Raw genomic sequence first — 26,877 nt, forward strand, 5'->3', positions numbered from 1 at the left:
TCATGTCTGACAAATCTGTTAAGAGTCTTTGAGGAGGTAACAAGGAAATTAGACAAAGGAGAACCAGTGGATGTGATTTATTTAAATTTACAGAAGGCCTTTGGCAAGGTGCCGCATAATAAAGTTAAGAGCCAGTGGTGTTAAGGGTAAGATCCTGGCATGGGTAGAGGATTGGTTGACTGGCAGAAGGTGGGGATAAAGGGGTCTTTTTCAGGATGGCAGCCGGTGACTAGTGATGTGCCTCAGGCGTCTGTGCTGGGCCCACAACTTTTCACAATATACATTAATGATCTGGAAGAAGGAACTGAAGGCACTGTTGCTAAGTTTGCAGATGATGCAAAGATCTGTAGAGGGACAGGTAGTATTGAGGAAGCAGGTGGGCTGCAGAAGGACTTGGACAGAAAGTGGGCAAAGAAGTGACAGATGTAATACAATGTTGAAAAGAGTGAGGTTATTGTTGCACGTTTTACTATGGGCGTAAAACGCGTTTATTGGAGTGTATTAACACGCCTCCGAGTTCGACGTGTGCTTAACACTGCTAGGCTCTGTTCTATGTAATTATTTAGCTCTGGAGTCGCCAGCTGCCGTATAGGCAACGTCACAAGTATTCCAAGGTCAAGTTCAAAGTAATAAAGACGATACACCGATTAGTAAAGTTCAAACGATCAATATTTATTATACAGTTATAATAAATACTCATGCACACACTAAGAGACTAAGCTACAACTAAACTTAAGCAAACAGAATACTTATCTAACAGGAACAGGCAAGGTCAGAGAACGAGGCCTTCGTCCTGGTTTTGTCTGCAGCCTTCAGCAAGCGTTCTGGTACTTGGGAGTCTAGTGGGCTTGGATCGCGTAGCGAGCGTTGAACTTACGGTTTCGGCGGCTGGTGCTCAACGGCTGGAGTCAGGATGCCAGGTGTCAGTCGGGGCCGGAGCACGGGTTTAACAGACCGGACAACACGAGGTCCCTATCTTTTATAGGGGTTCCGTTGTCCTTCCCTCTTCTCGGGCGGGCTCTACCTATTGGATCAATTTCTTATCGATACTGGATTAATTCCCCAATGCGAGGGGGTCTCCGTGATGGAGGGGGCGTTTCTTATGTCCTTTTGTTTGGAGGTTTCTGGTGCCTCGATGTCTGGGTCTTGATTGGAATGTGTCCATTCAGAACCAAATGTATCTATTGTGTGGGTGTTCAAGTCTGATGGCCTCATTAGCATGCAAAGCGTTTTGCCATTTGCACCTAGCTAAGGTCTTTTCACCTGAGCCCAAACTGGTTTCTGTTGCTGCAGAATGCAAACTGCTCTTTGCAGACTGCTGTTCTGGCTGAACTGTCTGTTTCCCAGCAGCCTTCCATTTTAGTTTGGCTCAGTGTCCATTTTGCGTGGCCAGCATGGCTACATTCCCTCCTTGTGATCCTCACAATCATACTATTGTGAAGGATCACCTATGTACTTTGCCTCCTTGTGTTCTGACCTCTTGCCAGTTCCTGTTCTACTCTGTTCTAAACTATGGGAAGAAGAGAAAATTTTTTTTAACTAACATCTCTACTTGGCCCTATGTCAAAAGGGACATGCATTACTACAATTGGGAACCTCTACCTATCACTATTAACCTTAACCTTAACTTAAACATTTAATCACTCTAAAATCTTAACCATTCACACCACAACATCACACTTCCCAACTCGGCAGTCGAGTATGGAACAATATAATACATGGCTGAATTTTATTTACAGAGTGTTGTAATCAGTGAGGGGTTGAGGGGTTTGGTGGAATCCGAAGATGGGGGATTGCACTCTATAGATGGGTGAGGTGCTGGAACGAGAGGCTCTCCTCTTCCATTTCCTCAACCTGAGGGTCTGCACTAGGACGATGAGGATCGCGATCACCAACAGTGATTCGATTATGTAGGACATGGAGTACCACGTCATGAATTTAGTACACCAGGTCTGAACCTCGCTGATCAGAGCTGAGCACTGGGGGTTTGTTGTACTAACATTTACGGTGGGGGTTGTGGGGGAACCGTGTCTTGTTTCCACACATATACATATGACATTGAACAGTAATAAGTGGGCTTCCATCATTTTGCTGTTCTTCTTCTTTCTCTTCCTTCTTCCTCCGGTATTGACAATCCTGGCTTCGACCTCTGTCTCGTCCTTTGAAACCTTTGGGATCAAGCACAGTATCTGTCAATACACAGTTTAAGACCTTTACTTGTTAGTGCATCTGTCTTTTCAAAACCCAATTGACCCTTTAAAATGACTGGCTAAGTCACACCCTGTGACTCCCCTCATTTTTTTTTTTCAAAAAGCGAATTTAAAGACCAGCATACACCTAACAATCCTTCCTTCTGCGGGCCGTCTCGCAGGCTTTGCTGATTTATCATCCGAATGTTTCCGGATGTAAATAGCATGTGGGATGGCGGCCGAAGGGCTACCTAACGTAAAATGAAAACAAACTTGGAAACAAACATCCGAATGAGTTGCGTATGGGCCGCTACGGGTACGAGTTGGATGGGATCCCCGGGTAGGGCGTGCTGTGCCATACCCGAGCTTGGCTGACCAAGGGTTGGTTCTCAGACAGGGCGGGTCCTCACTGCCGTTTGTCCACTGCCTGAGTAACCTAGAAAGAAACGGGTACGAATGTGTTTACCATGACTTGCAGCCTCTATTTCGCCGAATAGAGGGGCACCTAAAAACCAAGGGAGCCAAGATGCTCCAACTGAGGACATCACTGAAGTTCTCAGAGATATCTGCAGATAAACTATTTGGCGTGTGGCCTTACAACTTTGGAAAAGATCTCCAATCAAACCGAAGTTCTCAAAGGTATCTGCGGACAAGCTAACGTGTATGTGAGGTGGTCACAATCTTTTCAGCTGAAAAGAAGATGTCCATCCTCCAGCTGAAACATTTACATTGCTGAAAACAAACAAACATAAAACGAAGACAAACATACGTGCAGGTTCCATCAGAAAGGACATCGTTTCCCTCAAACGATTCCTATCTTACATCATCTGGACACCTCACTTTGATTCTGCCTCTGTGAACAGGGTCACAAAGGGGTTGCCGTGTCGGGAGTCAGACACCGTGTCGTCCTGCTCTCCCGGATCCCACACCCTTGTGTGGATCAGGCATGCTATTTTGGAGTTGTGTGACCGGGGGTCACTCTCGTCATTGCGGACAAGTCTGTAGGAATTGTCCCTGTGCCATTGTGTAGTGTCGAGTGTGTTGTCGGGGTAGTCGGGGTCGGGTGGTGGTTCTGGATATTTGAGGTAGGTGACTTCCATGGGGTCACTGGAGTCGGGGTCGTAGTTGGTGCAGTGTGGGCTGTATGGCTGTGTGGTGTCGCTGTCTTCAGAGTCAGTGTCAGTCCTGCTGTCTCTGCTGTGGCAGCTTGTGGGCGTGTCGGGGCGTGGTCTGTAGTGGTCTGTGGGCGGAGTCGTGGGCGAGTCCGTTGATGAACTGGTCTGTGAGGGGGATGGTGGAAAAGTGTCTCTGGTGGGCGGGGTGAAGTGTTCTGCTGCATCCAGCAGGACATGGTGAGCATGGTTGGCCTGTGTTCCATATGCCTTTAACTGGTTTGTATGGAACCACGCGGTCTTCCCATTAGGATATTTGATCCTGTAAACGGAGGGGCTAATTTTGTCCGAAATTGAGTAGGGACCGGAATATTTTGGAGCCAAAAAACTGCTGGGGTTATAAACAGATAACATTACCTGTTGCCCAACCTGGAATTCTGTGGTGTGGACGGTCTTATTGAAACAGGCAGTACGTTGCTGTCGGCGTTTCCCTAGCTGGACTGCGGCTGCGATCTGTGCAGACCTCACGGTCTCAACTAGTTCTTTAACTGCCTTTTCATGTGTGAGGGCCGTCACTTCGGGGCTTGTCATGTCCAGTCCTAAAAGGAATTCTGTACCTTTCATAGGGCGTCCGGTCATGAGTGTGTGTGGTGTGTATCCTGTTGATGTGGAGACAGTGTTCCTTATGAACATAAGTGCAAAGGGGAGCACTGAATCCCATGTGGAATTGTTCTCTTGAACCATTTTCCTAAGGGTAGTTTTTAGGGTCCGATTCATGCGCTCCACAATCCCGCTGGACTGTGGATGATACGCAATATGGAAGTTCTGTTTGATTCCGAATATTGTCAGGACGTTCCTCATGACCCGTCCTGTAAAGTGAGATCCCTGGTCCGAATCGATACTTCGGGGTAAACCCCATCTCGTGAAGATGTGGTGGGTCAGGATCTTTGCAGCTGTCTTTGCTGTATTTGTTCGTGAGGGAAATGCCTCTACCCACTTGGTAAAGGTATCTATCACCACCAGAACGTATTTATAGCCATTCCTACAAGGGGGCAATGGACCTATAAAGTCGATCTGGAGGTTTGTCCAAGGGCCGTTAACTGGGCGAGTATGCCGAAGTTGTGCTTTCCTAGAATACCGCTCCGGGTTATTCTGAGCACAAATCAGGCAATTCTCTATGTAGTGCGTTACATCATTCCTGAGATTAGGCCACCAGCAGAGTTGCCTGAGGTGCCTCGTTGTTGCATCAATTCCCTGATGCCCGTGTCCGTCATGGAACAAGGCAATCATCTGATTCCTGTCCTGCTGTGGGACCACATAAAGTTGGTCCTTAATGATCACACCCTCATGTGTGGTCAGTGCGTGTTTAAAGTGCTCGTAAGCAGGCACAAAATTTCCCTTGAAAACCTCCCTGAGGTCTCCGTCCTGTTTTTGTGCTGCCACGAGATCTTTAATATCAGTCTGTGAGACTTGGACTGCGCTCACAGGGGCGCTAGCTGGTGCGCTAGCTGGGGGGGTCCATAAGTGTCCTCTCCTGGAACCTGCCTTAGCCAACGCGTCGGCTTTTACATTCCCAGGGGGTGATGACCTATGGTGGCTTCGAACTTTTATGATGCCGAAGGTCCTGTCCTTCGCTTTCTCTAGGATATGCTGGAGTAAGGGGGCTGATGGAAGGGGTTTTCCGTCTGCGGAGACAAAACCTCGTGTTCTCCACAGGGGCAGAAAATCTGTCAGGCTATTGCATACATATAAGCTGTCTGAATATATGTCTGCTGGGCTGGGGAAAGAATCGGGGTGGTCCACTATGTACGCTATGGCTGCTAGCTCTGCTGCCTGCGCGCCTAAGTGACCTGGTAACTTAAGAGCTATCTCTTCGAGAGCGCGCCCCTGCGCGTCCTCTACATAGATGCCGCATCCTGTGATACGCTCACCATTTAAAACTGTGGAGGAACCGTCTACATAAATCCTCAAGGGTCCACACGTGTCTGTGGGCTGGGGGCTTTGTGTCGGGTTCCCTATCTTCCTGGGGGGTGTTTTGGCTAAAAAGGGTCCTGTGTTATGCAGGGGAGCTACAATTTCACAGTCATGGGGCTGTCCGGGATATTGGAGGTTGTCTGCTAAGTATGTGTGTGTGCGTGTCCGTTTCACTGTAATGTCCCGTCCTTGTAAAAGTAGGGTCCACCTAGCTGCCCTAATCTGGCTAACTGAACCGTCCTTCAGTCGACCGTCTAGTAGTAGCTGTGTGGGTGTGTGTTCGGTCAGAATAGTAATGGGGTTGAGTCCGGTGATGTATGAGAAATACTGCACTGCCCAGAAGACAGCAAGGAGGTGCCTCTCACAGGCCGAAAATCCTTGTTCTACTGGGTCTAACAGTCGGGAGGCATAAGCCACTGGTCTTAGCTGCTCGTGCCGTTCCTGAAGCAACACGGCCGAGAGGGTTAGATCTGTGCTAGCTACCTCGATTGCGTACGGTGAAAGTTGGTCGGGGACTAGCAGCGCGGGTGCTGCACTAAGGGCTCGTTTCAACTCTTCCACAGCGCCTGTATGCTGCGGAAGCCATTCCCAGGGGGCTCCTTTCTTAAGGAGGTCTGAAAGTGGGGCGGCTTTTGTCGCGAATCCGTCTATGTGGTTCCGACAATAGCCAACCAGTCCTAAAAACGACCGGAGGGCTGAAACATTCTGGGGAAGGGGCAATTTGACGATCGAATCAATTCTTTTGAATTCGATCTCGCGTTTGCCGTGCGTGATGACTGATCCCAAATACATCACTTTACTTTCCAATATTTGGGCCTTTTTCGGGTTAACTTTACAGCCAATTTCAGTTAAGAGTTGCAGGAGTTCGGCCAGAAGCGAAATGTGCTCTGCCTTTGTGTCTGTCTGCAGTAGTAGGTCGTCTACATACTGTACCAGACATTCGGGTCGGGAAAATTTTTCTAATCCACTTGCCAGCTGTCGGTGGAAAATGGAGGGGGAATTGTGGAATCCTTGTGGGAGGCATGTCCACGTGTACTGCTGAGTTTTGAAAGTGAATGCGAATTTGTATTGGCACGCTTTTGCCAATGGTATTGACCAGAATCCATTACTGATGTCCAATACCGTGAAGTACTTGGCGTTGAGACCCTGCTTGAGCATGGTCTCGGGACTAGTAGCTACCGTTGGGGCTACTGCGGGGGTTACTTTATTGAGTTCCCGATAATCGGTGGTCAGACGCCATGATCCATCGGGCTTCCTCACTGGCCAAATAGGGGCATTGTTGGTGGAGGCTACCGTTCTCAGTACACCTTGGTCCAACAAGCTGCCTATAACCTTTTCTATTTCCACCTCTGCCTCGAGGGGAAATCTATACTGCTTTTGCGGTCGGGGGTCCTGTCCGGTAACATGAACTTGTCCAGTCATTCTGCCACAGTCATGACGGTGACTTGCAAATGCTGTCCTGTGTTTGTTTAGTAGGGCCTTAATTTGTCTGTCGGTGTGGAGTGTAGTCAGGTCGAATGAGTACTCTCCCACTGCGCTAATCCGATTAGCGTAGTCTCCTACTGTGAGGGTGGCTGGGGCTCTGTCTGATCTAGCCATTCGCCAGACACACTGGTTCACTGGGTCGAACGACAAGCTGTGAGCGTTCATAAAATCGATCCCCAGGATGTGTTCTGCTGTCCTGGGAAGATTTACTAAAACTACGGGGTGTCTTGTGCTAATGTTCCCTAGCTGGATCGCTACGGGTGCTGTGATATGTCCCTGCTGCGAGTGTCCGGTGAACCCGCTAAGTGTGATGGTGGAGGTGGTCGGCCACGTGTCTGCGTGTGCCGTGGTTGTGGAGTTAATGGTGGTGCGGGATCCTCCTGTGTCCCACAGTAACTCTATGGGCTTCCCTTTGACTTTTGCCGTGACTACGGGCCTCCCTGATGAGTCCCATAGTGTGTCACAGACCCAAGTGGGGGAGCCCGAACACCGTCAGTTCGTCTCGTCCACATTGGTGGGTCCTGACTGTACTGCTACATTGTGGATTGGTTTTGCTTTGTTGCGGTTCAGAGTGCCTGTCTGCTGGCCTCTCTGAGATCGCTGGGGTGCATTACACTCTTTTGCCCAATGCCCTAACTGTCCACAGTTATAGCACTCCTGTCCTTTCTGTTGAGGGCTGCTCTTGCCTTCATTTACCCATGCGGGCTTCTGGTGCTCTCTGACTGCTTGGATATCTGCAGCAGCCTGAGCCTCTTCTGGGGATCTAACCTTTCCTTTTGCCTGAAGCGATTGCTCCCAAGCGCGGGACAATCTTTTCAGGACCCATTTTTCGTTATGGGCCTCTTCTGAGGGGTCGTAACTATTGCAAGCGCTCTGTCCTGCTTCTGTTGCGTGGGAGATAATTGTGCGCGTCCACTTAACCATGTTTTCGCGGGTTAAATGCGCTCTATCTAGCTGTCCGAAAACTGCGCTGAAGTGAATCCACAGCCTTCCTGCGAATGCTGTGGGGTGTTCGGATCTCTTCTGCCTGCACTTATTCAAGCCTTCTACGGGGTCACCTCTATTGTACCCGATGGCATCTAAAATGGCAGTGTGCATCTCCTCTAGGCTGCCTCCTGCCACGCTCTGTGGGTCGGGGAGGGCTGCCACTACACTCTGGTCTAAGCTCAACACGGTGAGCTTAACCTGCTCTCTCTCATCCAGGCCGTACATGGTAGCCTGCTGTTTTACTTTAGCAAAGAACTGGTGGGGGTCTGCGGTGGGGAGGAACGGAGTGATCTTTTCACAAGCGTCCCTTAGCTGGGTTACTGTAAAAGGGGTGGTGTAAGTTATGTCTGGGGCGCCTTCTGATTCGGCTTTCCTCTGTGTGGTTACGGGATTCATGGGTGCGGTTATGATCTGAGCTGTGGGGGGTTGGGGTGCCTGTCGTTTCTGCTGAGCTGCTGGCGCACATGTTCCCTGAACATAACGCTGCGCTGTCTCGCTTAATTCCTGCCAATCTGGGGCGTTTTCCCCATCTAACTGAGCTCCAAAGGTGCTTTGGAAGCCATTCTGCACCGAAAGCAGAGATTGCAGTTCCGCAATCTGTTTCCTGCATTTCGCGTGGTCAACTGTGCTTTGTCTTTGTTCGGTCGTTGCAGCATGGAGTGCTCTCAAAGCTGCTTTGAGATCGGAACATTGCCTCTGCAATGCCTCCACCTGCTTTTCCGATTCCTGTCTTATCAGAACGGCACGTTGCACGTCCTGATAGGCTTTCTCATACTGGGTCTGGGAACTGCTCAGATGAGCTAGACAAGACTGGTGAGCCCTCTTGGCATCATCCACCTCTCTATCCTTCTCTGCCAGCTTCCCTTTTAATTCCAGGTTTTCTTTCTCGATGTCCCTGACATCGACCTTACTCATTCGGTTCCTTTCCTCTAAATCTGTCCGGAGCGTCCTGATGACCTCCTCTGCGCCTCGCAACTGTGCCAAACAGGACACAATCGCCATCGGCTTGCGTGCTTTACCTAAACTCTTTTTGTGTATTTGAGAGAGGTTCTCCCACCAAGTATGACCTATACTTCCGGGACCTGTCTCCTCATTTGCACAAAACTCTTTCCAAAGGGGCCATCCCTTTCCTTGTAAATATTTGCGGAGTTCCAGCTCCCACGTGGGACACTGGCCTACCCTGCTACTGCTGCTGGTCGCTGCGACCACAAACTTTGCTGGATCCATCAGACGTTCCATTGCCTGCATGGCCATTTCCTCTGACTCTCTTTTTATAATTTGGAACAGGGGGTTGCTGGGGTGGTGTTTCGTAAAAAGGGTACGGCTTACGCTATTTTCCGATCACAAAACTACCGAAAGTTTGTCGCAACAAAAAGCTTTCAGTTTTACCTTACAGCCCTGTTAGTACGCATGCACTAAACACACTTCCGAATTTCGCTTATTATTTTGAACACCTTGAATACTTGTGATCTCTTTCTTTCTCTGCAATTTGGAGTTCTAATTCAAATTTCAGGGTCCTGGACACTGTGGTGTTTCCACTTACAACAGGGTCCCGGCGGATGTCGCCACTAAATGTTGCACGTTTTACTATGGGCGTAAAACGCGTTTATTGGAGTGTATTAACACGCCTCCGAGTTCGACGTGTGCTTAACACTGCTAGGCTCTGTTCTATGTAATTATTTAGCTCTGGAGTCGCCAGCTGCCGTATAGGCAACGTCACAAGTATTCCAAGGTCAAGTTCAAAGTAATAAAGACGATACACCGATTAGTAAAGTTCAAACGATCAATATTTATTATACAGTTATAATAAATACTCATGCACACACTAAGAGACTAAGCTACAACTAAACTTAAGCAAACAGAATACTTATCTAACAGGAACAGGCAAGGTCAGAGAACGAGGCCTTCGTCCTGGTTTTGTCTGCAGCCTTCAGCAAGCGTTCTGGTACTTGGGAGTCTAGTGGGCTTGGATCGCGTAGCGAGCGTTGAACTTACGGTTTCGGCGGCTGGTGCTCAACGGCTGGAGTCAGGATGCCAGGTGTCAGTCGGGGCCGGAGCACGGGTTTAACAGACCGGACAACACGAGGTCCCTATCTTTTATAGGGGTTCCGTTGTCCTTCCCTCTTCTCGGGCGGGCTCTACCTATTGGATCAATTTCCTATCGATACTGGATTAATTCCCCAATGCGAGGGGGTCTCCGTGATGGAGGGGGCGTTTCTTATGTCCTTTTGTTTGGAGGTTTCTGGTGCCTCGATGTCTGGGTCTTGATTGGAATGTGTCCATTCAGAACCAAATGTATCTATTGTGTGGGTGTTCAAGTCTGATGGCCTCATTAGCATGCAAAGCGTTTTGCCATTTGCACCTAGCTAAGGTCTTTTCACCTGAGCCCAAACTGGTTTCTGTTGCTGCAGAATGCAAACTGCTCTTTGCAGACTGCTGTTCTGGCTGAACTGTCTGTTTCCCAGCAGCCTTCCATTTTAGTTTGGCTCAGTGTCCATTTTGCGTGGCCAGCATGGCTACATTATGCACTTTGAAAGGAGGAATAGACAATTTTCTAAATGGGGAAATGCTTCAGAAATCAGAAGCACAAAGGGACTTGGGAGTCCTTGTTCAAGATTCTCTTAAGGTTAACGTGCAGGTTCAGACGGCAGTTTGGAAGGCAAATGCAATGTTAGCATTCATGTCGAGAGAGTTGGAATACAAGAGCAGGGATGTATTTCTGAGGCTGTATAATGCTCTGGTCAGACCTCATTTGAAGTATTGTGAGCAGTTTTGGGCCCTGTATCTAAGGCAGGATATGCTGGCCTTCGAAAGGGTCCAGAGGAAGTTCACAAGAATGATCCCTGGAATGAAGAGCTTGTCTTATGAGGAATGGTTGAGGACTCTGGGTCTGTACTTGTTGGAGTTTAGAATGATGAGGGGGGATCTTATTGAAACTTGCAGGATACTGCGAGGCCTGGATAGAGTGGACGTGGAGAGGATAAATCAATAAATATTTTTATTGTCACAAGCAGGCTTCCATTAACACTGCAATGAAGTTACTGTGAAAAGCCCCTAGTCGCCACATTCCGGCACCTGTTCGGCTACATGGGCGGGGGTGGGGGGTGTGTGTGGAACTCTTTGCCGCAGAAGACTGTGGAGGCCAAATCACTGAGTGTCTTTAAGACGGAGATGGAAGGTTCTTGATTAATAAGGGGATCAGGGGTTATGGGGATAAGGCAGGAGAATGGGATGTGAAAAATATCGGCCATGATTGAATGGCGGAGCAGACTCGATGGGCTGAGTGGCCTAATTCTGCTGCCATGTCTTATGGACCTCCATTTTTAAATTTAATTTTGGAATGCCTCCAATTAAGGGATAATTTTGTGTGGCCAATCCTCCTACCCTGCACATCTTTGGGTTGTGTGGGTGAGACTCACGCAGACACCAAGAGACTGTGGAAACTCCACATGGACAGTGACCCGGGGCCAGGATCGAACCTGGGTCCTCAACGCCGTGAGGAAGCGGTACTAACCACTACACCACTGTGCCACCATGTTGGACCTCCATTTAACGAAGAAACATGAAGCTCTTAGACTGTCCTGTGGGTGGGGGGAGATGATGCAGGTATCGAGGTATTGAATCTCTGATGAAAAGGAGATGGTTATGATAATACTAAATTTTGCAGTCCAGAGGTAATCAGCAGTCGAACACCAGATAACTTCAAAGAGCCGTTTTTATTCACCGTGGGGCTGCAACACAGCTGTAACTCAGAGTTACAGCAAGTGAAAAAGCAAACTTCTCTTAGTTACAGTTGACTATATATTCTTACAAAACCCATCAAGTTTTCAATCATTAGTGATACAATTAGCTCATTACGCTCCTCCTTTATGTAATTATTTTCTTCCCATCATTAGTAATACAGTTAGTTTCATAGCATAGTAATTCTTTATCAAAACGTCCTGAGGAGTGAATCTTCCCCCGGCTGTGTTTCGTTCCCACTACAGATTCTCACAGACAGTCAAGGTCGTGATAACGCCGTCTCACAGGAACAATTCATTTCACAAAGCTGGTATACAAACTTGACATTTTATTTCCCATCAAGCTCTGATTTAACTTGACCAAACTCTCATTCCATTTCCCAACATGCTCTGATTCTAACTTGAGCCAAACTCTCAGTTAGGTCCGAAAACTGGAAACTGTTGAAGTGACCGAGGACATCGAGGAGTTCGAGATGTAGGTGGGATTAAACTGAAGAAGGGGACAAAAAGTTGAATTGATACAGCAAGAACTTGTTCAATGGAGCAGGATCAGTCTGAAATGATGTGTCCAGCAGAGTAGTCTTGTTTGTGGATTTTGTGAAGCAGATAGAAATGGACTGTTTGAGGTTGAGGGACTCTGTGGTTGGAGGTGTGGAGGGAAGATTTCCAGAGGAGAGAGGTCCGTGACAGTCTTGGAAACAATGGCTTGATGTTTTAGAGTGAGGTTTGTGGTCCTGGGGGAGATAGGAGGGTGTCTCAGAGATGATTCTCTTGCATTTCTACCACCTTCAGCACTGTGCCACCAGCAAACACATCCACCCCACCCCTTTCTGCATTTTTCTGACATACATGAACTATACTCAGATTGGGTGAACACTTTATGAAACACCTCTGTTCAGTCTGCAAGCATGACCCTCAACTGCCATTCACTGTCAGTATAATTCACACTATGCTCTCACTCTGTCCTTTTTGTCTTTGGCCTGCTCCAGTGTTTCAAGCAAGCTCAGTGGAAGCTTGAGGACCTTTGTACTGGGCACTTTGCAGACTTCTGAACTCAACAGCGGGCCCATCAATTTTAGATTGTAACTTTTGCACCCATTTTATTTTTCTTTGCTGGTTTGTTTTTGTGTTCTCATATTTCTCTCTCATCTCTCTTGTTTATTTTCCTTTGCTTTCAAACAGCAACTGTTCAGCATCCTGCCATTCACACCTCTTGAAGACATGCATTTTGTTTCTTGTCCCACTACCACTCTCTTTGGCCTTGCACCATGAAACGTTTTGCATTTGATCTCTTTTGGGCAGCACGGTCGCACAAGTGGCTAGCACTGTGGCTTCACAGTGCCAGGGTCCCAGGTTCGATTCCCCGCTGGGTCACTGTTTGTGCGGAGTCAGCACGATCGGCCCGTGTCTGCGTGGGTTTCCTCGGGGTGCTCTGGTTTCCTCCCACAGTCCAAAGACATGCAGATTAGGTGGATTGGCCATGATAAATTGCCCTAAGTGACCAAAAAGATTTGGAGGGGTTATTGGGTTCGGGGATAGGGTGGAAGTGAGGGCTTTAATGGGTCGGTGCAGACTCGATGGGCCAAATGGCCTCCTTCTGCACTCTATGTTCTATGTTCTGCCCTTCACCCTATTACAAGCCTTCCCTTTGTTCTTCTCTCCATTCTCTCCCTTTCACTTGCTGAAAAGCTATAAAGTTTCTGATATTTCCTAGTTTTGATATGTCATGAATCTGCCCGGAGACAGCAGTAGATAGTATTCAAAGGGCCTCAATTGGTATGCGTCTTCCCGGTAACAGGTTTAGAACGGCAGTTTCGATAATAATCAAGTATGAATAGCTGATGGAGGAGGAACAGATTATGGAAGATTGGGAAGGTCCCGGAGATATACATATGTTCATGTATAGTCAAGGAATCTTGTGGGGGTAGACAGCCGAATATACAGATGGAATTTAAAGCGGACAAACCAGTTTCCAGCCACTTAGCCTGAAGGCCACCTTTACAGCAAACAAACTTCTAAGCCTTACAGCCAAAGCAGTGCAGAAAACCTTTCTAACAGCAGTTTTAAAATATCTTCACTGGACCAGGATGAAGACGGTTCCCAGATTTGAGTATCGTCTCTGTATTGTGTGGTACCTATAGATCAGGGGTGGGCAAACTTTTCCGTGCAAGGGCCACATTCAGAAATTCACAATTCACAAAGGGCCGCATAGTATATTAAGTAAAATAATTACTTCACCCGGTTATGATTCTGGGCGCCTCATATAGAACATAGAACAGTACAGCACAGAACAGGCCCTTCGGCCCTCGACGTTGTGCCGAGCAATGATCATCCTACTCAAGTCAACGTATCCACCCTATACTAGTAAGTAACCCAACAGCCCCCCCATTAACCTTAAAAAAAAATTTAAAAAAAAAAAAAAAAAAATTTAAAAAAAAAAAAAATTTTTTTTTTTTTTTTTAATGACTTGGAGGGCCGCAGAAATTCCTTTGGCGGGCCGCATGCGGCCCGCGGGCCGTAGTTTGCCCACCCCTGCTATAGATGGTTATTCAGGTTGGATGTTGTTTGGGGAGCAGGGGAAATCTTACAGAGTTCAGATATCATGGATATCGTTTGCAACAAGGGGTACGTTCTATAGGAATTGTGTTTAGTAAATCATATCTCTTAATTGTGTGGAAGTAGAGTAGTCCTGGTTGTGTGTATTTGCCTTTACTTTTATAAATTGTCTTTAATGACTGTTTCATGATGACTGGTCGACTTATTCTCACTGGGGTTTCACTTGTCTCCTCACACCAAAACAGAATTATACACCCCCACGAACCAGTGTTCCCTGTTGGGAGATCCTCACAGATCACATCAGCGTGCTTCGTGACAGTGAAAAGTCACAGACCTGAAACATTGGGGTGGCACAGTGGTTAGCACTGCTGCCAGAGACCCGGGTTCGATTCCGACCTCAGGTGACTGCATGTGTGGAGTTTCCACATTCTCCCTGTGTCTACTTGGATTTCCTCTGTGAGCTCCGGTTTCCTCCCTGTGGTGAATGTATTATGCCAATAATCCACCATTGTATTTGTATCTGTGATGTTGCCCTTGTATTTGTATCTGTGCTATGCTGTTGCCCTTGTGGGTTTCTCCTATGGGCCATTGTGTGGCATTATCCATAGGGTAACATGTTGGGGCATGTATGGGCTCCGCCCATGGCTCCTCCCCTTGAAGGGAGGTATAAAGAGCAGTCGACCTGCAGGCGGTTCTCAGTATTGGATTAGTCGCAGGCAGGCACTGTTCCAAGTTGATTAAAGCCACGGTTTACTTCTACTCTTGTCTCGAGTGAATTGATGGTCGCATCAATTTAATCAACTTAAACGCAACTATGGAATCGGCCCTCAAACCTGACTGACTGGAACTCGATCCGCAGGCCGCGGAGGCGAAATAAATTTTTTCGCACTGGCTCCGCTGCTTCAAGGCCTATCTCGCAGCCTTCTCCACGCCTTCCGTCACTGACGAACAGAAGCTGAGCCTCCTCCACGCACGGGTGAGCCATCGAATCTCTGTTCACCTCGACGAGGCCTCCTCCTACGCAGACGCCCTCACGATACTTGAACGCCTCTATGTACGGCCCGTGAACGAGGTCTACGCAGGACACATCCTCACCACTCGCCGCCAGCATCCTGGGGAATCGCTAGAAGACTACCTACGTCACCTCAAAGTCCTCGCACGCAGCTGCAACTACCAGGCCGTTACGGCCACTCAACATATGGAACTCGCCGTCTGAGACGTCTATGTGGCGGGAGTCCGGTCCAACTACGTGAGACAGCTCCTACTCAAAAAGGGGGCCCTGGACCTGGATCAGACGGTAAAGTTAGCCTCCTCTCTGGAAGTAACATTCCAGAGCCTTAATGCGTTCCCGGCTGACCACGCGACCCCCTCGTGGACCCCTGACCAAAGACTACCCCAGGCCTGTGCCGCCCGGCCATCATGGAGGGCTACCCTGCTATTTTTGCGGCCAGTCCCAACACCCCCGGCAGCACTGTCCGGCCCGTAACGCGAACTGCAGAAGCTGCGGGAGAAAAGGAAATTTCGCCAAAGTTTGCCTGGCCAGGTCCAAGAACTCTAACTCACAGGCCCGATCCACAGACTCACAGGCCTGCAGACCCTGTAGTATGGCAGCGTGTCTGCCGACTCCGCCCCCTGCAGACGCGTCATCAGCCTCGTGCTATCCGTGGGGGCAGCCATCTTCCAGCCCTCACAGCACGTGCGACTCACTGGGGCCGCCATCTTGGCCATCCTCCCCCACGCGGCCGGCCACGTGCGATCCATGGGGGCCGCCATCTTGGGTGCCATCTTCCTCACCGCTCTACCAACGGGGGCAGTCATCTTGGCCGCCATATGTTATGCCGCTCGACGCGTACGATCATCAAGGGCAGCCATCGCGGAGCCGCCCTAGCACCTCCGACCACGCCGGCTACCCGCAACTCTGGACCAGTCGCGACCCAAGCACCTCCGGAGCTCTATGATGACCGTCCGGGTAAACGGGCATGAGACGCCTTGCCTTTTCGACTCCGGGAGCACAGAGAGCTTCATTCACCCGGACATGGTAAGACGCTCCTCGCTCACAATTTTCCCGGCGCACCAAACCATCTCCCTCGCCTCTGGGTCGCACTGGGTGCAAATCCAAGGTGCACTAACGCAACCGTAGCAATACAGGGCGCCAAGTACGCCAATTTTAAATTAGATGTGCTCCCTGACCTCTGCGTTCCTCTCCTATTGGGACTAGATTTCCAATGCAAGCTCAGGAGCCTAACCCTGAAGTTCGGGGGGGCCCCTGCCCCCATTCACCATATGCAGCCTCGCGACCCTAAAAGTCGACCCTCCCCCACTCTTCGCAAACCTCACCGCTGACTGCAAACCAGTCGCCACCAGAAGCAGGCGGTATAGCATACAGGACAGGACTTTTATCAGGTCCGAGGTCCAGCGACTCTTGCAGGAGGGAGTCATTGAGGCCAGCAATAGCCCCTGGAGAGCTCAGGTGGTGGTTGTCAAGACCGGGGAAAAGAATCAGATGGTTGTAGATTACAGCCAAACCATAAACCGGTACACGCAACTTGATGCGTACCCCCTTCCTTTGGATTGCAGACATGGTAAACCAGATCGCATACTACCGGGTGTTCTCCACGGTGGATCTGAAGTCTGCATACCACCAGCTCCCAATCCGCCCTGTAGACCGCCACTACACGGCTTTTGAGGAAGACGGCCGCCTTTTGCATGTCCTCCGGGTCCCCTTTGGCGTCACGAACGGGGTTTTGGTGTTCTAAAAAACAATGGACTGAATGGTGGACCAGTACGGGCTGCGGGCCACATTTCCGTACTTGGAAAATGTCACCATCTGCGGCCATGATCAGCAGGACCACGACGCCAACCTCCACAGATTTCTCCAAACTGCCCAAACCCTAAACTTCACGTACAACAAGGAGAAATGTGTCTTCCACACAACCAGACTAGCCATCCTCGGCTATGTTGTGGAAAACGCAGTTCTAGGACCCGACCCTGACCGTATGCGCCCCCTCCTGCAACTTCCCCTCCCCCACTGCCCCAAGGCCCTGAAGAGGTACCTCGGGTTCTTTTCATATTATGCCCAGTGGGTACCCAACTATGCAGACAAAGCCCACCCACTAATCAAGGCCACCATCTTCCCACCGGCAACTGAGGCCCGCCAGGCCTTCAGCTGCATCAAGGCGGACATCGCCAAAGCCGCGATGCACACGGTGGACGAGTCCGTCCCCTTCCAGGTGGAGAGCGACGCATGAAAGGTTGCTCTCGCCGCTACCCTCAATCAAGCTGGCAGACCGGTAGCGCTTTTGTCGTGCACCCTCACCACCTCCGAAATTCGGCACTCCTCAGTCGAGAAGGAGGCCCAAGCCATCGTGGAAGCCGGTGCGGCACTGGAGGCACTGCCTCGCTGGTAGGAGGTTTACCCTTGTCACCAACCAACGATCGGTAGCCTTCATGTTCGACAATACGGAGCGGGGCAAAATCAAGACGATAAGATCTTGAGGTGGAGGATCGAACTTTCCACCTATAATTACAATATAGTATATCGTCCTGGGAAGCTCAGCGAGCCCCCAGATTCCCTGTGCCGTGGCACATGCGCCAGCGCGCAAGACGACCGACTACAGGCTATCGACGATGACCTCTGCCACCGGGGGTTACCAGGCGTATCCACTATATCAAGGCCCGCAACCTGCCCGACTCTACCGAGGAGGTCAGAGCGATGACCAGGTACTGCCAGATTTGTGCGGAGTGTAAACTGCACTTCTATCGACCAGATAAAGCCCACCTGGTAAAGGCATCCAGGCCCTTTGAGTGCCTCAGTATCGATTGCAAAGGGCCCCTCCCCTTCAATGACCGCAATACATATTTCCTCAATATTATTGATGAGTTCTCCCGCTTCCCCTTTGCAATTCCTTACCCCGACATGACCACGTCCACCGTCATTTAAGCCCTACATAGTGTCTTCACCCTGTTTGGTTTCCCCAATTATGTCCACAGTGACCGGGGCTCGTCTTTCATGAAGGATGAACTGCGTCGGTACCTGCTCAGTAAGGGCATCGCCTCGAGCAGGACTACCAGTTATAACCCCAGGGGAAACGGGCAGGTGGAGAGGGAGAACGCGGCTGTCAGGAAGTCCGTCCTACTAACCCTGCGGTCCAGGAATCTCCCAGTTTCCCACTGGCAGAAGGTCCTCCCCGATGCGCTCCACTCTATTAGGTCCCTACTTTGCACGGTCACAAACGAGACCCCTCATGACCGCCTATTTGTTTTCCCTAGAAGATCCACTTCAGGGGCCTCGCTTCCGTCCTGGCTGAAGACACCGCCAGTTCTACTCAGAAAGCACGTAAGGAGCCATAAGTCCGATGCTCTGGTGCAGAGGGTCCAGCTCCTGCACTCCAACCCCCAGTACACTTATATCGAACACCCTGATGGCCGACAGGATATGGTCTCCCTCCGGGACCTGGCGCCCGCCGGTTCCACCACCACCACCCCTCCACCATATCCCGCCCAACCTACCATGACCAGCGCCCCCACCCCTATATGGCTCCCGCGCTCCCTCCCGCCCGCCATCCCTCCTTCACCGATCCACAGGAATGAAGCTCTAGAAGAGACGCTCCCGGAATCCACGTCTGTACCCGTACCAGCGCCCTCACTACTGATGCCAACACGGACAAGTTCGACACCCGGGCCAGCAACAACGCCAGAGCTTCGACGATCGCTGCGCACAATCCGTGCACCGGACCGGCTGAACTTATGAACCCGTCTTCCCCGCCGGACTGCATTTTATTAACAGGGGGTGAATGTGGTGAATGTACTATGCCAACAATCCACCATTGTATTTGTATCTGTGATGTTGCCCTTGTATTTGTATCTGTGCTATGCTGTTCCCCTTGTGGGCTTCTCCTATAGACCATTGTATGGTATTATCCATAGGGGAATATGTTGGGGCATGTATGGGCTCCGCCCATGGCTCCTCCCCTTGAAGGGAGGTATAAAGAGCAGTAGACCTGTAGGCGGTTCGCAGTATTGGATATGTTGCAGGCAGGCACTGTTCTAAGTTGATTAAAGCCACGGTTTACTTCTACTCTTGTCTCGAGTGAATTGATGGTCGCATCACTCCCACAATCCAAAGATATGCAGGTTAGGTGGATTGGCTTTGCTAAATTGCCTGTAGGTGGGATTACAGGGATAGGATGGGAGAGTGGGCCGAGGTAGGGTGCTCTTTGAGAGGGCCTTTGGAGACTCTATGGGGTGAATGGCCTCTTTCTGAACTGGTGGGGATTTAATGATTAACTCTGTTTCTCTTTCCACAGATATTGTCAGACCTGTAAGTTTCTACAGCATTTCCTGTTTCTGTTTTAAATTTGCAGCATCCACAGTTTTTGCTTTTGTGAACTACAGTACAGTTTATCAAGCTCAAGTGGTGGAGGTTGCAGTTTTGGGAGATGCTGCCAAAGAAGCAATTGTGAGTCACTGTAGTGCATCCTTTAGATAGTACAATTTACAGGAATAGACGTATCAGTTCTTTGTGTTAGCTTGTTTTCCAGAAACCAAAGGTGAATGCTGATAATGTTCCTAAAACTCTAGAATAACCACAGTTTCATAATCTTCCTATTAAAGCCTCTTCTAAGCTCCTTTTTATTGTTGATTTACGCATACTCACTCTTGACTGTTCTGATATTTGATTTTGAAGCTAAAGTATTCTTTGTATCAGCAGTGGTGTTTATTTTCTGTACTGGAAATGCTAAGCGTTTTATTTTTGCTTAATAATTCGATCTAACCTTCCCATTCTGGAACTTTAGTTTTCAGTATGCTTTTTTCCCTCTGGAATGCAATTGATTCATACGTTAACATCTCCCATTTAAGTATTTGTCAATTGCCTTGCATTTAATTTGGAATTTTTCTTTTTTCAGCCAAGTGACCTTTTCTGTGACTTTTTTTGTTTTCTCTTTTGCCTTTAAAATTAGCCACATTATACTTTGGTTGATTTTTCCCCAAAAGCTCTCCTATTTTTAACTATCTTGAATCCATTAAAAAAATACAACACAAAGTCCTCGCTTAACATTGCAGCAGCATAAATGAAAAGTGCAACTTTTAAGTGAAACAACGTTAAATGAATCAGACATTCCCATTACAACCGATTAAAAAGCTGCATGTAGTTCCGTAGGGCCATTCTTGTCAGCAATAACATTAAAACATTTTACCCTGTAAGTTTAAATGTTTCACATTGTTAAATTCCTGTTTCTTACTTAGTTGTTTAGTTTCGGATGTTCTAAATTCAATATTTTAAAAACTCAATTGAAAGTTCAATATTTCACGAAGAAATTGTGATTGAAGGGAGAAATTGTGATTTTGCAGTTTCAGTTATTTATGACAAGATTTCTCATGTTTTTGAACATGGATATGGCAATCCATTCAACATAGTGTAGGTTTTCAGCTTTAAATCAGTGTTTTGTTTCTGAATTCTTGATTTGATTTCATTTAATTTATTGTCACGTACGAAGTACAATGAAAAGTATTTTTCTGCGGCCAAGGGAACGTACACAGTGCGTAGATAGTAGACAAAAAAAAATTAATTGACAGAGTACATTGACAAATGGTACATCGACAAACAGTGATTGGTTACAATGTGGAACAAGGAGCCAAACAAAGCAAATACATGAGCAAGAGCAGCACAGGTCGTCGTGAATAGTGTTCTTACAAGGAACAGATCAGTCCGGGGGAGAGCTGTTGAGGACTCTTGTAGCTGTGGGGAAGAAGCTGGTCCTATGTCTGGATGTGCGGGTCTTCAGACTTCTGTATCTTCTGCCTGATGGAAGGATCTGGAAGAAGGCTAATGTTGTCTGCCTTCCTGAGACAGCAGGAGGTGTGGACAGAATCAATGTGGGGGTGGCAAGCTTGTGTGATGGGTTGGGCTGAGTTCACCACACTCTGCAGTTTCTTCTGATCTTGGGCCGAGCAGCTACCATACCAAGCTGTGATGCAGCCTTATAGGATGCTCTCCATGGCACATCTGCAGAAGTTTGTGAGAGTCGATGCCGACATGCCGAGTTTCTTTAGCTTCCGTAGGAAGTAGAGATGCTGTTGGGCTTTCTTGACTGTTGCATCAAACTGAGTTGACCAGGACAGACTGTTGGTGATGGTGACCCCTAGGAACCTAAAGCGATCGACCATCTCCACTTCGGAGCCATTGATGCAGACGGGGTGTGTGTCGTGCTATGCTTTCTGAAGTTGATGATCAGTTTCTTGGTCTTTCCGACATTTAGAGCGAGGTTGTTTTTGGTACACCATGCAACCAAGTGATCTATCTCCCTTCTGTAGTCTGATTCGTCTTTGTTTGATATATGACCCACCACAATCGTATCATCCCCAAACTTATAGATTGAGTTGGAATTAAATCTTGCTATACAGTCGTGATTGTATCGGGAGTACAGTAGAGAACTCAGCTCACATCCTTGGGGGGGCCCCGGTGTTGAGGACTATTTAGGAGGAGGTGCTGTTGCCTATCCTGACAGATTGCGGTCTGTTGGTGAGGAAGTCAAGGGTCCAGCTGCACAGGGAGTGGTTAAGTCCAAGATTACAGAGTTTGGTTACAAATCTTGTTGGGGTAATGGTGTTGAAAGCTGTAGTCTATGAACAGCAGTCTCACGTAGGTGTCCTTGTTGTCGAGGTGTTCAAGTATTGATTGTAGAACCAGGGAGATAGCATCTGCTGTGAACAGGTTTCGATGATAGGCGAACTGCAATGGATCAAGACCATCTGGGAGGCTGGCATTGATCCGTCTTATGACTAGCAACTCGAACCATTTCATGATAACAGACGTCAGAGCCACCAGTCGGTAGTCATTGAGGCAGGCTACTTTGTTCTTCGTTGGTTCTGGTATTATGGTGGTCTTCCTGAAGGAGGTGGGGAGTGGAGGAGTGAGGTGTTGAAGATCCCTGCGAATACACTCGCCAGCTGGTCTGCGCAGGCTGAGTGCTCGCCCAGCGACTCCATCGGGGCCCATCGCTTTCCGCGGATTCACTTTCAAGAAAGCAACTCTTACCTCTGAGGCTGTAATAGTGGGTTCAGGTGTGTCCAGGGCTGTTGGGGCGGGTGACACTCATGCATTGAATGATGCTCAAAGCGGGCATAGGACTTGTTCAGTTCATCTTGGAGGGATGCTTCAGCCCCAGATATTCCACCTGGCCTAGTTTTGTAGCCTGTGATCTCGTATAAGCCCTGCCATAGTCGTCGTGGGTTTGTGTCGTTGGCCTTGGACTCCTATTTTTTTGCGGTATTGTCTTTTGGCATCCCTGATGGCTTTTCATATGTCGTACCTGGATTTCTTATATAGGTCAGGGTCGTCAGACTTGAAGGCCTCCGTCCGGAAATTCAGCAGGGAGCGAACCCTTTGGTTGAGCCAGGGTTTCCGATTGGGGAACACCCGTATTGTTTTCTTTGGTACACAGCTGAATTGAATCGTGCTCTCATGAGTATCAGGTAGCTATGACTAAAAGGTGCAAATTATCTTCAAATTGTGTTGTAATTGTGCAGCAGATTTACCGCTATAGGATTGAGTTGATGAAACAACATTGCTTCCATCTTTTACCGTTGCTCTGACATGAATACCAAAATAATATTTTTTTATCATAATAGAGAAAAACAAATTCATTTATGACAATTCCAGTTTCCATAATCTAAAACTCTGTTATGAATTTGTCATTACATTATGATGTTGTGAAAATCGGCCCATTTTGTGATTTATTACTTCAGCTATCAGCTAAAGCGACAAACTGTGTTTATTCAGCATCTTTAACACAGTACAACATTCCAAGGCATTTCACAGGAGTGTTATCAAACAAAATTTGACACCACCCACACAAGTGGATATTAGAGCGATGACCAAAAGTTGGTCAAAGAGGTAGATTTTAAAGAATATCCTAAAGGATAAAATTGAGGTAGAGAGATGGAGAAGTTTAAGAAGGGAATTCCAGAGCTTCAAACCTGGCAGCTGTAGGCAGAGCCAGAATTAGAGGAGCACAGATGTCTTGAAAGGTTTCATGCTGAAGAGATGGTGGGATAACCTTTCCCCTTTCTCAACTCTTGGTTGGGAGTTTGTTTTAACCTCTTTAGTTTTGTGACTTTTAGTGATAGACATTAAGCATGCTTTTGGGCACGTTTACGTCAGAAGAAAATATAACGTTTATTTGCACAACACTCCCTCATGTCCAGAGACAAACACACAGAAGTGCCGATGGATTCTAGAGAACAAAACATGCAACTAGAATATTACAGAATGCAAGAAGAAAATTACAGTCAGAATTGAGTCCAATAATGTGGATGGTGCGGTCATGAATTGATTCTCTCTCACTTGGTTCTTTGAAGATGAATGGAAGTTGGAAGTCTCTGCATTTCCAGAGGAGGTTATGGACAACAGTCTGTTGAGACGTATCTTTGCAGATGAAAATAAATTGGTCTTCCTTGCACTGCTTGAGTTGACTGATTATTTGGCAGCATTTGGTTCTCTTGGCTGAGGGAATATTGGACCTGATGGTTTCAAGACTGATCTGATTTCTCCCTCCTTCTTGGAGTAAGAAAGATTGATTATCTGAAGTCAGTTTTGCTCATATAACCCTATGATCAATGAGTCTATTGTTCACAAAACTGATTTGAAGTTTGAAGCCAAAATGGGGTTTTAATAGTGGCCATTCATAGCGGCCTGGTTTCTGCATTACTCTTTGTTAGGCTTTGAATATGGAGTTTTGTGTAAATACCCAGGCAGTAGGAAGTGTAAATTCACAAGTGATTTCACATTGAGGATGTCTATTCAAGGTAGGGCATTCTAAGAGTTTTCCACAAGCATGCTCAGACGTGAGTTAATCCTTTGTCTTGAAATCACAAAGTGCCACCTGACCCTCAGTGGTCACCTTGGGCAGCATTTTGACCACTTTTTAATTATTGACTGAAGCTCGTATCTTGAAAGTTAGAAATATGATATTCTTTATGGACATGACAATAACTGGTTGAGATTACAGAGATGGAGAGAAGTGAGGCCAGAGAGTGATTGAAAAGGGGAATGATAATTTTGAAATGAATTCTTAAATTGGAATAGTTTGTATATCCAAATTTGCAGATGACTAAGTTAGGAGATGTAGGGTGGGATTTACCAACCAACTTGGCGTGTGTTTTTCGGCGGCGGAGGTGGCTCGCCAGCAGGATTTATCAACCCCACTGTTGTCAATGGGATTTCCCGATGACTGCACCCCTCGTCGCCGGGAAACCCGTGCGCCGGCGTGGGGCCAGAATATCCCACCGGCGTGAACAGCCAGTAGATCGCGCCCATAGTAAATTATGTGAATGGGAGCAGGCAGTTACAAAGAGACATGAACAGTTTACATGTATAAGTAATACAAAAAGAGATGGAGCTCTGTTTAGTGAAGTAATTCACTCTGGATCTGAAAAACGTAATCGGAATGTTTTCTTAGTGAAGGGACTCTGGGCCACTGTCTGTGTGGAGTTTGCACATTCTCCCCGTGTTTGCGTGGGTTTCGCCCCCAAAACCCAAAGATGTGCAAGGTAGGTGGATTGAACACTCTAAATTGCCCCTTAATTGGAAAAAAATGAATTAGGTACACTAAATTTATATTAAAAAAGTAGCGAAGGGACTAGAAACTAGAAGAACAAAGAAATTTATCAGTCTGTATACAAATCATTAAAAACTCATACAGTTACAAAAAAATAAGACTAATGAAATGTTGGTCTTTATCTCGAGCCTTGATTACACCTTGTGTGGAGACAGTTCAATATTGGATCTCAGGTCAGGAAAGATATAGGGCTGGATCCTCCGTCGTTTGTATCCTCCATTTCGCCAGCAGTGCACTCACGCCTGTGGATTTCCCGATGGTGTGGGGGTGCCCACAATGGGAAACCCCATTGGCCGGCAGCCGGGTTGGAGAATCCCGCTGCAGGCGGGGGTGTGCCGCACCAGAAAAGGGGTGTGGCCAGATGGAGAATCCCGCCCCAAAGTTGTAGAATGGGAAATAGTGCACATTCACCAGAATGATACCAGTGCTTAAATTGAGAACAGGTTGCTTAAACATGGCTTGTATTCCCTTGAATATAGGAGATCTAATCAAAATGTTTGACATGATTAAAAAGAATTTGAAAGGTGAAGTGGAGAAAAATGTAATTTATATGGGGCTTTTCACAAACTCAGAATATACCAAAGTGCCTTGCAGCCAATTAATTATCTTTTTGAATTGTAGACACCGTTATAATGTAAAAAATGCTGCAGCAATTTTGTGCATAGCAAAATCTCAGAAACGGCAATGTGTTAATGATTGCATGAGCTGGTTTAACTTTACTTGAAGAGTAAAGGGTTAAGGAACTGGAGATAATTCCCTTGCTTCTTCTTTGAAATTGTGCTATGGGATCTTTAATGTCCAGATCTTTAATGCACACCAGACAGGCAAGGCATAACCGTAAGGTATCTCTGACAATGCAACTCCATCAGCATAAATGGCAGTTGTTACCTTAAATTTTGTGCTGAAATTTCTGGAGTGAGACATTAATTCACAATCTACTGATTCAGAGGTGAGATTGTTGTCATTGAGATGCATCTGACACTTCAGTACAGAAAAAGTATTTCCTCTGGTGGGGAAAATCTATAGCAGAGCATAATCTTAATTTAAAAGCCAAATGATTCATGAGTGAAATCAGTGAGCACTTGTTCACACAAGTGATAGTGAAAATTTGAAATGTGCAAAAGGCTATGGATGCTGGGTTAATTAAAATTTCAAGGGGTTGAGATGATTTAATTTTTGTTGTACAAGAATATCCAAGGGGTATCAAATAAACCTGGGTAACTAGAATTGAAGGATCAATCAGCCATGATTTGGCTGAAGGATGGAAGAGGCTCAAGTGGAAGTCTTATTCCTGTGCTCTGAAGTCATGTATGCTCAGTAGAATGGTATTATTAGTAGACATCTGGGGGTAGAATTTCTGCTTTGTGTGCAATTTGGAATCTGATTGCAAATTGGGCTTCAAATTGTGCTGGTTTTAGAAGTGAGGTCCTGTTTCACGTTATTGGTCATACTCATTTGCAGAAGAAAAAAATCACAAAAGAGCAGTGAGATCAGGGAGCATGACAACATAATTTACTTTGTTTGCCTTACATTCAAAATAATTATGATCTATGAGTGGTAACCTGGTGTAATTTTAATAATGCAGCTGAAATTGGGCAGCACGGTAGCATTGTGGATAGCACAATCGCTTCACAGCTCCAGGGTCCCAGGTTCGATTCCCGGCTTGGGTCACTGTCTGTGCGGAGTCTGCATATCCTCCCCGTGTGTGCGTGGGTTTCCTCCGGGTGCTCCGGTTTCCTCCCACAGTCCAAAGATGTGCAGGTTAGGTGGATTGGCCATGATAAATTGCCCTTAGTGTCCAAAATTGCCCTTAGTGTTGGGTGGGGTTAGTGGGTTATGGGGATAGGGTGGAGGTGTTGACCTTGGGTAGGGTGCTCTTTCCAAGAGCCGGTGCAGACTCGATGGGCTGAATGGCCTCCTTCTGCACTGTGAATTCTATGAATCTATGAAATAAATGGGTTTATCAGAAAAATAGCATTTCTAATGAAACCTCCACCTTTGAGTAACATGTTTTAAAATGAATGAAAATTAACTTTAAAAAAACACTGTACTGATCCATGTACTAGTTTCATTACTTTTTTATTAGTCTTTGACATGTGGGCAACACTGGCAATGTTATCGCTCATTCCTAATTGCCCCTGAGAAGGTAGTGGCGAGTTATTTTGAACCTAATGAACCTCTTTGAATAATGATAGCATTCTTGTACTGCAAGCTA

At 47.4% G+C, this 26,877-nt stretch overlaps 1 protein-coding gene across 4 annotated transcripts in view; it reads left to right on the forward strand.

Moving 5' to 3' along the window:
• The window catches only part of ralgps2 (Ral GEF with PH domain and SH3 binding motif 2), a 646,420-nt gene that overhangs the window by 87,832 nt on the left and 531,711 nt on the right, over positions 1 to 26,877 (forward strand). Inside the window, exon 3 of one of the 4 annotated variants that reach the window (XM_038795105.1) lies at positions 19,407 to 19,501. The exons of the other annotated variants lie outside the window; for them this stretch is intronic. The gene's annotated coding sequence lies outside the window, so the exon portion shown is untranslated. The remainder of the gene's footprint in view (positions 1 to 19,406; positions 19,502 to 26,877) is intronic. 4 annotated transcript variants of the gene reach the window in all.

Source organism: Scyliorhinus canicula, chromosome 4 (assembly GCF_902713615.1).
Source record: "Scyliorhinus canicula chromosome 4, sScyCan1.1, whole genome shotgun sequence".
NCBI lineage: Eukaryota > Metazoa > Chordata > Chondrichthyes > Carcharhiniformes > Scyliorhinidae > Scyliorhinus > Scyliorhinus canicula.